The sequence below is a fragment of the Chiloscyllium plagiosum genome, unplaced genomic scaffold (assembly GCF_037043375.1).
Source record: "Chiloscyllium plagiosum isolate Xiang-an unplaced genomic scaffold, Cpla_swu_hap1 HiC_scaffold_10, whole genome shotgun sequence".
Lineage (NCBI taxonomy): Eukaryota > Metazoa > Chordata > Chondrichthyes > Orectolobiformes > Hemiscylliidae > Chiloscyllium > Chiloscyllium plagiosum.
The window spans coordinates 29,138,844-29,152,606 of record NW_028270148.1 but is presented as its reverse complement, the minus strand read 5'-3'; the positions used below and the strand labels follow the sequence as shown (position 1 = coordinate 29,152,606).

Here is a 13,763-nt window from a genome sequence, read left to right as displayed (position 1 = left end):
TGTTGAGGGGGCCAGGTCTGGGTCCACAACAATGCAATTCTTTTCAACACCAAGTCATTATTGTCCTTGTCCTATCTAAAATCCACAAATACCCTGTGTCCCAATACACGGATTTCATAATTGTTGCTTTCACCCAAATCCCTCCATTCCCTCAATCCATCATAGTCCTCTCCGGGAATGCCACCTAGCATCATCTGCAAGTTTATATGATCTGTTCCTCAGAATCTGGTTTACTGCATGCTGCCCAGCACCGATGGTAATCTGACATAGCAGAGTTTTTAATAATTGATTGAGGGCATTTTTTGACAGAAAAGTTATGCACTTACATCAGCTTTTAATGTGAAATTACAGAGTTAATCTCAAGGAGTAATGAATCCAAATTAAAATTTGAAGCTGAGCTTCACATTAACCATAACTTTATGAATAAGTGATTGTTGCAGCATAAAATGATAATAAGGGCTAAAGGAGAAGAGATGCTTTAGAGGACAAATAGATTTTAAAAGGTTTCTTCCTAGAACCAGTTGAAAATGTTTTTTCTCTCTGTACCAACATGAGAGGTGACAGGCCTCCAGCCAGAAAGGGGCATGTGCCCAGCAAAATGAGAACTTAGCAGGCCAGTTCATGCCTGATTAGATACTGAATTTATAGCCCTTCATACCAAAGTAAAAGCAGCTCTGCCAAGCTTATTTGTGACTGAATTTAGACTGGCAAAGCTGATTTCATGTAAGATCTTTACAAGCGTCAAAGAAAATTTGCATTTGACTCATAAAACTCAGCATAATTCAGATTCAGGTTCTCGGGCAGGAAGCAAACCCACTGAGGTCTCTAATTTAACGATTTTTTTACTGGAATTGAAATTTATTTTTGACGTACATTGAAACCATAGATCCAGTTTACTGAAGTCGTTGCATAAAAAAGATGCTTATTCACAGTTATTTATTCATCAGTGTAAGATATATCTACCGTGGGCATGACAAGTGAAAGGGAGGAAAAAAAACGGCGTCTCTTTCAAGTTACTTTAGCTCCAAACTTTCAAGCCTGGTGGTGAAAGATTGGAACTAAGATTACCACCAAAGTGACAGAGTGCAGTCAATTCACGGAGGGATAGGTTGGAATGGTGAGATGGGGATCCAGCAAAAATGCTATCCCATGCTTCCAATATCTCTGCCTCCGCTGCATCTGCTCCCAAGATGTGGCGTTCCACTTCAGGGCATCCCAGATGTCCTCCTACTTTAGGGACCGTAGTTTCTCCTTCTCAGTAATTAAGGATGCCCTCAACTACATCTCCTCCATCTCATGCACTTCTGCCCTCAAACCCACTCCCCACAACAACAATAAGAATGGAATTCCTTTATTCCTTACATGCCACCCCATCAACCTCTGAATCCAATGCATCATTCTCTGACATTTCCACCACCGATAATCAGACCCCAGCATCAAAAAGATATTTCCTTTCCCACCTCTGTCTGCTTTCCTCAGGGACTTCTCCACTACACCCAGTACCTTTCTTTGCAACCACAAGAGGTGCAAGAGCTGCCCCCACACCCCCCCTCTACCCTCCGTCCAAAGCCTTAAACAATCCTTGCAGATTCGACAGAGATTCACCTGCACATCATCTAACCTTCTCTACTGCATCCCTTGCTCCTGATGTGATCAGGGACCAGTTCGTGGAGCATCTGCACTCTGCACGCATCAACCAACCCGACCTTCTAGTTGCCATCCATTTTAATTCCTCCACGAATCCCCTGGTGACATGTCCATCCTTGGCCTTCTCCACTGTCAGAGTGAGGCCAAATATAAACTGGAGGAACAACATCTCATACTTAGCTTGGGAACCTTACAGTCCAATGGCCTCAATATTGACTTCACCAGCTTCAAAGTCCCTCCTCCCCAGCTTTATCCCATGTCTAGCTCCTTCTCCCTGCCTCCCTGACCTGTTCTAACCTGTCCATCTTCCTACTCACCTATTTGCTACACCCCTCCCACTGACCAATCGCAATAAACCCCTACCTGCATCCACCTATCACCATCTTACCTACCCTCCTGCCCCACAGCCCTCCCCACATGCTACTGGGCTCCCTGCCAACCACCTCACATACCCCCACCCCAACCGCCATCCTGATGGAGGGTTTCAATCCGAAACGTTGACTTTCCTGCTCCTCAGATGCTATTTGGTATGCTCTTCCAGCTTTACAATGCCCTCCCCCGCCATTGTTTCTGCCTGCTCATGCCCCACAGAACTCATCGTTTCCTGCCTCAACTCCATTTTTTTCTCCCAATCCTCAAACGCATTATGTCAGTTTCAGAATCTCCCATTTGCGGGCACCAGTTTACCATGGGCATGCAATGCCTTTACATATCCACTCAACATCAGAGTGGTCTCAGGGCTTTCAGCTGGGAATAAAAAGACCTGAACTGTTCCCATCCACCACCACCCTCCTCTGCCTGGCCAAACCAGTCCTCACTCTGAATAACTTCTCTTTTAACTCCTCTCACTTTCTTCAAGTGATATCATTGATGCTAATTCCCTTTCTCATCCGGAATTGGAAACGTTTATCAATTTTGCTTCCAATTTCCACCCCGCTCTCACCTTCATCTGGTCCATCTCTGACTCTTCCCTTCCTCTCTGCAACATCTCTGTTTCCACTTTTGGGGTAAACCAGCCACCAATATCCACTACAAACCAACCGATTCCCATAGTTACCTTTTCTCTACATCCTCACACCCTGCTTCCTGTAAAGACTCTATTTCATTGTCCCAGTTCCTCCATCTCCGTTGCATCCGTTCTGATGATGCCAACTTCGACAAGGGAGCCTCCGAAATGTCCACCTTCTTCCTCAACCGAGGATTCCCTCACACTGTAGTTGACAGAGCCCTCAACTGGCTCCGACCCATCTCTCGCACTTCATCCCCTCTTTTCCCTCCCACAACAGCATTAGGGTCCCCCTTGTCCTTACGTATCATCCCACCAGCACCTACATCCAGAAGATTATTAGCAGCCATTTCTGCCACCTCCAGTGGGATACCACCACTAGACAGACATTCCCCTCCCAACCCTTGTTAACCTTCCACTGTTTCCTCTGGGCTACTCTGGTCCACTCGTCCTTCACTCCCAATACCCTCCACAACTCCAGGGAACCTTCCCCTGCAACCGCAGAAGGTGTAACACCTGCCTATACTTCCTCCCTCTTCAGTATCCAAGGTCCCAAACGCACTTTCACTGGACAACATCTCTGTGTCAGGCTTGCTACAGTGCTCCAGTGAAGCTCAGTACAAGCTGGAAGAATAGTACCTCATTTTTCACTTGGGAACCACAGCCTTCAGGACTCAATATCAAATTCAACAATATTATGGCATGAGGCACGTTCTTCCATGTCTTTACCACATTGTTAGCCACTGATAGTCCCTATTAGTAGCTATTCATTCTCCTAAGTTGATTCTTTTCCACTCTTGTGTCTGTCCAACTGTTCTGCTCTCTCTTTGGGCTATATCTCCACCTAAAGATAGAGTCCAACCATTTACTCCCTATCCCTCGCTCCAACCTAACTTCTGCATAAAAACCAACTATTTCCAAGCTATCGTCAGTTCTGAGTAAGGATTGCTGGACCCAGAACATTAACTCTGATTCCTCTCCACAGATGTTGCCAGATCTGCTGAGCTTTTCCAGTAATTTCTATTTTTGTTTCTGATTTCCAGAATCCGCAGCTCTTTCAGCTAATAAAGTCTATGATTATAAAACAGGCCTTAATATGAATGCGGACCCTGAAACTAAAACAGAATGTGGAACCTAAAACTGATACAGGCGCTGAACCTAAAATAGACCATGATATTAATGCAAAGAACATAGAACAATACAGTGCAGAATAGGCGCTTCAGCCCTCAATGTTGCGCCGACCTGTGAACACTACACTATTTCATCATCATCCAAGTGCTTATCCAAGGATTGTTTAAATCTCCCTAATGTGGCTGAGTTAACTTCATTGGTAGGAAGGGCATTCCATGCCCTTACCACTCTCTGAGTAAAGAACCTGCCTCTAACATCTGTCTTAAATCTATCACCCCTCAATTTGTAGTTATGCCCCCTCGTACATCCGAGGAAAATGACTTTCACTGTCTACCCTATCTAATCCTCTGATCATCTTGTATGTCTCTATCAAATCCCCTCTTAGCCTTCTTCTTTCCATTGAGAACAGACCCAAATCTCTCAGCCTTTCCTCATAAGAGCTTCCCTCCAGACCAGGCAATGTTCTGGTAAATCTCATCTGTACCTTTTCCATTTTCCTCCACATCCTTCCTGTAATGGGGCGACCAGAACTGTACATAATATTCCAAGTGCGGTCACACTAGCGTTTTGTGTAGTTGCAGCATGGCATTGCAGTTCTGGAACTCATTCCCTCTACCAATGAAACCTAACACAACGTATGCCTTCTTAACAGCACTAGCAACCTGGGTGGTAACTTTCAGGTATCCATGTACATGGACTCTAAGATCCCTCTGCACATCCACACTACCAAGAATCTTTCTGTTGACCCCAGTACTCTGCATTCCTGTTATTCTTTCCAAAGTGAATCACCTCACATTTAGCTGCATTGAACTCCATTTGCCACCTCTCAGCCCAATTCTGCAGTTTATCCAAGTCCCCCTGCAACCTGTAACATTCTTCCACACTGTCCATTACTCCACTGACATTAGTTTCATCTGAAAATTTACTAATCCATCCACCTGTGCCTGCATCTAAGTCATTTATAAAAATGACAAACAGCAGTGGTCCCAAAACTTGTGGCACACCACCAGTAACCGGATTCCAAGTTGAATATTTTCCATCAACCACCACTCGCTGGCTTCTTTCAGAAAGCCAGTTTCTAATCCAAACTGCTAAATCACCCTCAATCCCATGCCTCTGCATTTTCTCCAACAGCCTACTGTGTGGAACCTTATCAATGGCTTTACTGAAGTCCATGTATACCACATCAACTGCCCTACCCTCATCTACATGCTTGGGTCACCTTCTCAAAAAACTCAATGAGGTTTGTGAGACACGACCTGCCCTTAACAAAACCATGTTGACTATCTGAAATCAAATTGTTGCTTGCTAGATGATTATAAATCTTATCTCTTACAATCCTTTCCAAAACCTTTCCTACAACAGAAGTAAGGCTCACTGGTCTATAATTACCTGGGTCATCTCTACTGCCCTTCTTAAACAAGGGCACAATATTTGCAATCCTCCAGTCCTCTGGTACTAAACCTGTAGACAATGACAACTCAAATATCAAAGCCAAAGACTCCGCTATCTCCTCCCTAACTTCTAAAGAATCCTCTCCCGGCCCAGGGGATTTGTCCACTTTCACTCTTTCTAGAATTGATAACACCTCTTCCTTACTAACCTCCATCCTTTCTAGTTTAATGTCTCGTATCTCATTCTTCTCCTCTACAATATTCTCCTTTTCCTGAGTGAAAACCAATGAGAAATATTCGTTTAGCACCTCTCCGATCTCCACAGTGTCCACACTCAACTTCCCACTTGTGTCTTTGACTGGCCCTATTCCTACCCTAGTCATCCTTTTATTCCTCACATACCTATAGAAAGCTTTAGGATTCTCCTTTATTCTATTTGCTAAAGACTGCTCATGTCCTCTCTTTGCTCTTCTTAACTCTCTCTTTAAATCCTTCCTAGCTGATCTGTAACTCTCCATCACCTTATCTGAACCATCTTGCCTCATCAACACATAAGCCTCCTTCTTCTGCTTAACAAGAGATGCAATTTCTTTAATAAACCATGGTTCCCTTACCTTATCACTTCCTCCCTGGCTAACAGGGACATACCTATCAAGGACACACAATATCTGTTTCAGACTCATAAACAGATACAGACACTGAACCTTTAACCTAAAACAGACCCTTGAACCTGAAGCAAACCCTGAAACTGATACAGACCCGGAACCTAAAACAGACCCTGAAACTAGGCCATCAGCTATTTCAAAAGTGCCTGCTATTCAGATGATTCCAGTATATGGACAGGTGAAATCAGGATGTCTAACCTGTAGATGGTGGCCAAGTTGGAGTTATTCCATTGTTGACACATTTGTCATAAAAGTGTTTTAAAATGTTCACATGAACACGAACTAGAAAGGATCACATGGCAGTGCCACCTATTTGGGACAAAAAGGCAAAAACCTTTGACACATCTCCTTTTCCAACAAAATGCTATTTATTATGCAAGTAGTTTCTCCAGTAGCTTTCAGAGAACCTGCTTTAGTTCTCATTAGGTTGATATAAAGGTAACGTGGTGTTTGGTAATCTTGAAATGGAAACAGCTGAACTCTTATTCAAGATTGCAATGCAGCAAAGCATTTAAAGTTTCTATTTTCAGCCGATTTCTGCCCGTCGTTTTTCATTCTGTTTGTTGCAGCGAGTAATCTTTCCACTTCCATGTTACCCTGGAGCGAAACCAGTTGTGAAGCAAGGTTTGCCCAGTGGTTCGATTCTCAGCAGGCTTGTGTTCACGGAACATTTCATCGCCCTGACACAGTGCCACCAGCTGTCAACGAGCAATTCATTATTTATTCTTTTCCTCCAGAATTGTCATCAGTTATGTTTGATAGTTTCCACCTCTGGCTGCTGCCGCAAACACTGTCAGATCGTTCTGCTATATTTGGAAACCTGCCAGCCAGTTAGAACATATCCCGTCTCCATTCAGGGAGACTAAAGGTGCTGGTAACTTAAACCTTATTCTCTGTAAGTGATAGTCTTTCCTTGGTCTGCAGACCAGTTTCCACCCAGAACTATTGAATGTGGTCAAATCAGCACCACCAACCCCCCCCCCCTCCCCCTCCCCACCACCATTTATGTAGATTACAGCAGGAGAGATTATCTATGGCATCAAACTGGACCTATCAGTGATCCAGATATTTTCAAGTTATATTTGAACTGTGCTTCCCAGGCCGAAAATGAGCTAAATTTTCTCAGTACCTCGGAGATGGAGCCAAGTTCCATTTGAAGGCTAAGCAATTTAGGCCCACCAATGTCCCATTTGGTAAAGTTGATGGCACTGTCAGCAAATTCCTGATTGCAAGTGGGCCCCTCATTGAAGGTGGGGGCCAGCATGCAACAGGAGGCAGCCGCCTGGTGGCAGTTACTGATGCAGTGAGTGGACTGCAATGGCCAAAGCCTCGGCCTCAAACCGCACTGTGGAGGAGATCCTCTACTTTCAGGTGCTGTCGTGGTCTCCTTGCTGCCTGAGCAGCACGCATCTCTCATTGTGGCACTGCCAGCCCAGAATTGCTGCAGACCTTCCGATTGGATCATCTATTTCTCTGGTCTGCCGCTATTCTTAATTGAGTGGGGCTCCAGGGGGTGACTTATTAACTGAGGAGCCGACAGCAGGATGGTGACCCACCTGGGAAAATTAGTCCCTATATTTGTAGTGGTCTCTCATTTGTGTTGTTTTCAGATGTTGAGCTGCACTGGGTTGGCTGGTTTACGATGCACACAACAACAACATGAGTTCAAATCCCTCACTGGCTGAGATAGAACATAGGACATAGAACATTAAAGTGCACATTGACCCTCGATGTTGCACCGACCTGTGGAAACAATCTGAAGCCCATCTAACCTACACTATTCCATTCTCTTCCATATGCCTATCCAATGACCCTTGAAACACCCTTAAAGTTGACGAGTCTACTACTGTTGCAGGCAGTACATTCCATAATCCGACTACTCTTGAGTAAAGAAACTACCTCTGACATTTGTCCTATATCTATCACCACTCAATTTAAAGCTATGTCTCCTTGTGCTCACCCTCACCATCTGAGGGAAAAGGCTCCCACTGTCCACCCTATCTAACCCTCTGATTATCTTATATGTCTCAATTAAATCGCCACTCAACCTTCTTCTCGCTAATGAAAACAGCCTCAATTCCCTCAACCTTTCCTTGTAAGACCTTCCCTCCATACCAGGCAACATCCTAGTAAATCTCCTCTGAACCCTTTCCAAAGCTTCCACATCCTTCCTATAATGCAGTGACCAGAACTGTACACAATACTCCAAAAGTGGCCGCACCAGAGTTTTGTACGTCTGCAGCATGGTCTCATGAATGATCATGAAAGTCCCACCTTCTGAATCTTGGCCCTTACTGAGACATGGTGACCCTCAGGTTAAATGAGTTTGCTCTCTCTGAGACCATGGTGACTTTACCTTGACAATAAAAACAACAGAAATACTCTAGAGGGCTGTCAGCCTCAGTGGAGAGAGAAATAGAGTTAATGTTTCAGGTCAGAAAGTTTTCATCAGGATTTCATCATTTATATTCTCCATGTCTCTGGGAGTCACCTAGTAGTGAGTGAGGCAGTCATCATGCAAGGTACAAATGCTAACCTGTATAATTGTGGGCTGGGAGGAGGATGCTGGTGTCCATTTACAGAATCCAGTGTCATGACAGCAGGGACACAGAGAGGCAACATCCCTACCCCACTCCTCAATTCCTGTGCCAAACCACCACCACCACCACCACCAGGCCCCCGAACTACTTGTGACCAGGCTCCCTTGGTGATCCTATGCTTCTCCTTGTTTGCATTGCTGGCATCTGCAGCCATTGTTGTGGTTTTGTTTGCCAAGCTGGGAATTTGTGTCGCAGATATTTCGTCCCTTGTCTAGGTGACATCCTCAGTGCTTGGGAGCCTCCTGTGAAGCGCTTCTGTGATGTTTCCTCCAGCATTTATAGTGGTTTGTCTCTGCCGCTTCCGGTTGTCAGTTCCAGCTGTCCGTTGCAGTGGTTGGTATATTGGGTCCAGGTCAATGTGCTTATTGAGACAAGCCAGGAAATGGGAATCCTGTGCCAACCGCCTAAGCGCCACATACGAACAACTCCGGTTCCTGCACGAATGCCGAAAGAATCGAATCCTTCCACCATGTGTCAGATACAGACCACCAGTAAACACCCCACAAGCCAGGACACAGCCAGAGAGAACGATTCAGGATGATCCAGGTAATGATTACAGATGCTCACAACAGACTTCACAAATACAGACAAGAAATTGTGCGCCAAAAATCGTTAATTTCAAAAACCACCAATCAGGAATGGACCCGGACCATGGAACAGGCTGTCACCATAGGACAGAACAGGACCACACACCGCAAAAAAACGGCACTAAAAGGAAAAATGGCCAAACTAACACACAACAGCGAGGACACCACAACACACACCTGGGTTAGAAACCTCTCCCACAGACAGCTCAGAGACATGGAAAGAACAATACAGGCCAAGGGACTCAACTACAACCACAGGGACACCAAGACATCAGACTTCCTAGCAGCACTAGAATGCACACTCAGGAACAATGGACTGACAGAAGAGACACAACAAACAGTGAGATAAAGTATCGTACCCCTGATAACAAGGAAAAGACAAACACATAACCTCAACACCAAGGAGAAGGAAGCACTAAAATCACTAAGAAACGATAAGAACATAAGCATACTACCAGCAGACAAAGGCAGAATGACGGTCATCCTGGACAAAGCAGAGTACATCCAAAAAGCACAACAACTACTTGCAGATACCAACACCTACCAAAAGAGGGAGTTTGACCCCACCCCACAGCTCACCAATAGGATAAACAACACACTGAGGAACCTACAAAAAAACGGACAGATAACCAGGTTTGACCTACAAAGAATGAAACCTGAAAACAACAACACCCCGAGATTCTATGGACTACCTAAAGTGCACAAACCAAACATCCCACTCAGACCCATAGTATCACTACCAGGGATACCATCACACAAACTGGCTAAAGAACTACAGCACAAACTGAAACACCTGATCAGCGGATCCAGACACTCTATACAATCAACACAGGAATTCTTGGACATCATCAGAAATATACACATAGACAAGGAAGAAACTATAGTCTCATTCGATATAACTGCACTGTTCACCTCTATCGACAAAACTCTAGCCAGAGAAACAATAGCCAACCTGCTGGACATACAGAATAGGCAACAGGATGGTGAACCTATCAACAAAGACGGCATAATCAAACTACTGGACCTGGGCCTCACAATACACTTCACATTCAACAACCAAATATATGAACAAATCAACGGCACACCCATGGGCTCACCCATCTCTGGACTCATAGCAGAAGCAGTAATGCAAAGATTAGAACAAACAGTCTTACCGCAAATTCAACCCAAACTCTGGGTCAGATACGTGGATGACACCTTTGTAATCATTAAAAACACAGAAATAGAGAACACACACCGGATCATCAACGCCACACTCACAGGAATCCGATTCACTAGAGAGGAAGAAAAGGACAACCAACTCCCATTCCTAGACGTGATGGTACAGAGAACACCGAACGGAGAATTCACCACTAACGTACACAGGAAAGCCACACACACAGACCAAGTCCAGAACTACAAAAGCAACCACCCCAACACACACAAAGAAGTTGCATCAAGACATTGTTCTAAAGCGCCACATCACACTGCAGTACACCAGAACTGCAAAAAGAGGAAGATGAACACCTATACAATGTATTCGCCAAAAACGGATACCCGCGCAATTTCATCAACAGATGCCTAAGGGAAAGACAACGGAATGAGGACATGCCGCAACCCAAAGGACTAGCCACACTACCATTTATCAAGAGCATTTCGGGACTGACAGCCAGACTACTGCGACAGCTAGGACTCATAACAGCACACAAACCAACAGCCACCCTCAGACAACAACTCACCAGAACGAAGGACCCGATACCCAGCATGAGCAAAACCAAGGTAGTGTACAAAATCCCATGCAAGGACTGCACAAAACACTACATAGGACAAACAGGAAGACAACTAACGATCCGCATCCATTAACACTAACTAGCCACGAAACGACACGACCAGCTATCCTTAGTAACCACACACTCAGATGACAAGCAACATGAGTTCGACTGGGACAACACTACTATTATAGGACAAGCCAAACAGAGAACAACCAGGGAATTCCTAGAGACATGGCACTCATCCACAAATTCAATCAATAAGCACATCGACCTGGACCCAATATACCAACCACTGCAACGGACAGCTGGAACTGACAACCGGAAGCGGCAGAGACAAACTGCTATAAATGCTGGAGGAAACATCACAGAAGCGCTTCACCGGAGGCTCCCAAGCACTGAGGATGTCATCTAGACAGGGGACGAAACGAACAGAACCATAACAACGAACACCCGAGCTACAAATCTTCTCACAAACTTTGATCTGCAGCCATTCCAATTGGCACTGCCAATGAAGAGCTGCTAACCTCGGCGTGCCCAGCAGTTCTTGGGAGAGGAATTTCCAGACCAGCCTACTTAGCAGTGATCCTTCCTCAGAGGAGCATTCAGGGGACTTGTGCAGTCTCTAGTTCGTGGGCGAGATCTCCACAGCCTGCATTAAATACCACATTTTGTTTCACGGTGTCATGTAAAATCACAAATTGCTAGACATTTCACTCAGAAGAACAAAATGTGTGCTGTTTGTAATGATTGGACTGAAGTCAGCCAGGTGGACTTCATAGAATATGAGTTCCCTGATTGGGGCTGTTGACTTGCTCCAGTCAGAGAGCCCTGGCTGACAAATATAAACAGGAGTGTCAGAGATTCTGTTCATTCTGCGAGCTGGCTCTGAGGAGGCTGGATCAGTGTCAGGGATACTCCATGTGTAAATCAAGGATGACTTGGTCTTGGGATAAAGGCCTGTGCAGAGTTATTTCACTGTTTTTACCTGAAATATTCTGCTGGCCCTGAAAACAATTGAGGACTATGCCAGCTTAGTTTGAAGAACACCCTTAGATATGATTGATCGCAGAATTGTTATGACACAGAAGGATCCATTTGGCCCAACTTACCTGCACTGGCTCTTCAAATGAACATCGTCACTTAGTGCCAGTCTCCTGCTTTATCCCCGTACCCTTGCACATTATTTCCACCCAAATCACCATCCAAAGCCCATTGAATGTCTCAATTGAACCTGCCTCCACCACATTTCCAGGCAGTGCATTCCATACCAGAGCTGAGTGAGAAAAATGTTTTCTCATACCACACTTGCTTTTTTGCACAGCATTTAAAAATATCACCAGATTCACTTTAATATATAATTTCGCTTATTTTACTTCCCATGTAGATAATAACTGCACATGCGTACTGATACTACAGATTTTAAACAACATTGGAGTTACTAATCTGAGACTGACTAATCAAAGAGAAGTGCCAGTGATCCCTGTTACTGGTATCAAAAGCAGGAGATGTTCTCTCTGTCCTGTTAAGACCAAAAGCTTTTTTGTCGGAATCCTTCTTCCTATTATTGACGGGAACAGTTTGAATTTCACCTGCTTACTTTTATCAACTAACGCAATATGTTGCATTTCAGCATCATTATGATTATACAATATATAGTACACACCCTAATATGATATGGTAGTGGAAATTTTTCCAAACAGCACCAGTGTTGTTTGGATTGCCATTGAGCTCAAAAATTTTCCTGACCTGATATTGTTATTCTGGAATCTTCCAATCCTGGCTGTCAGAGACATGTAAAGTACAGTGTCAATTACAGAACTCTGTCTCAGTAAAATGTATCTTGGGGAAGACAGGACACATCCCAATTCCTAGGCATAGCTGCCATTATGGTAGGTTTCCAGGTCCAGTCTGACTGTTAATGAATGGATGAGTCGGTAAGTAAAAGGGTAGGTGGGTGAATGGGTAACTGGCCAGTGGGGCAGTTGGGTCAGGTCATGTCGGTAGATGTAGTCAGGCTTGAGGGGAGTTGTTGCGGTTCATAGGCAGTAAGATCTGGATGTAGGCAAGTATTGGGTAGAGTAGTCAGCTTGGCAGGGGTGGGCTGGGTGGTAGTCAGGTCCAGTTGTGAGTGTAGTCCAGAAGGTAGTGAGGTGATTGGGAGGTGTATTTTCATTGTCTGTTGGGAGTTGTGTAGTTGGGTGATGGGAAGCGGTAGTCAAGGAGTGAGTGTAGTCGGGTGTGGTCAGGGAAGCTGATCAAGTGATCCATGGGGCAGGGGGGAGCAATGGTCACATTGGAGGTGCAGGCAGGACAGGGTATTGTAGTATAGCTGGGAGGGCTAATCATTTGTCAGAAAGTGTAATCTGGTCAGGGATTAGTTGAGTCATTTGGAGAGCTGGTCAGCAGGACTAGTCAGGTTCTGGGAATAATGGCAGCATGAGGTGGTCAGAGGTGTAGTGAGAATGGAGAATCATCAGTTTGAGAAGGTAGTCATGTAGCTGTCAGGGGGTCAAAGGATAGTCAGGTTAGATTAGACTGGGGAGTAATTGAGTGGTCAGAGGCGTCATTGCGTGGTCTCGGTGGTGTTGGAGATAGTTGGATCAGTTGGGGGAAGGTAGTCAAGAGGTCAGAGTTGCTATTTATTTGGGGTGAGTCAGTATGAGTGATTGGAATTATCAGCTATGCAGTTACCCAGGTGATCAACTAGGTTTTAATCTGTTGAACATTTCTGAATAATGAGCCAGGTTGGTACTGCAGAACTCTACAACTCTAATTTAAAAGTTGGAGACAACTGCAGAGGGTCATGGGGCACAGAGATGTTGCCAATCAAACACTAATATTTTCCAGGAAATTCATATATATGTCTACGCAGAGGGCGTCCGCAGGCTCTTAATGTGCGTCTTCAGTCATATACCTACTTTTCGACGATGGAGACTGGATGATTCTGCACAAAATGTATTCAGTTATTTCCATAAATGCTTA

The 13,763-nt window shown here is 44.8% G+C and overlaps 1 protein-coding gene across 3 annotated transcripts in view; it reads left to right on the top strand.

Moving 5' to 3' along the window:
- LOC122552701 (regulator of G protein signaling 7) overlaps positions 1-13,763 on the top strand; it is a 460,227-nt gene that overhangs the window by 315,793 nt on the left and 130,671 nt on the right. The gene's annotated exons all lie outside the window — the stretch shown is intronic.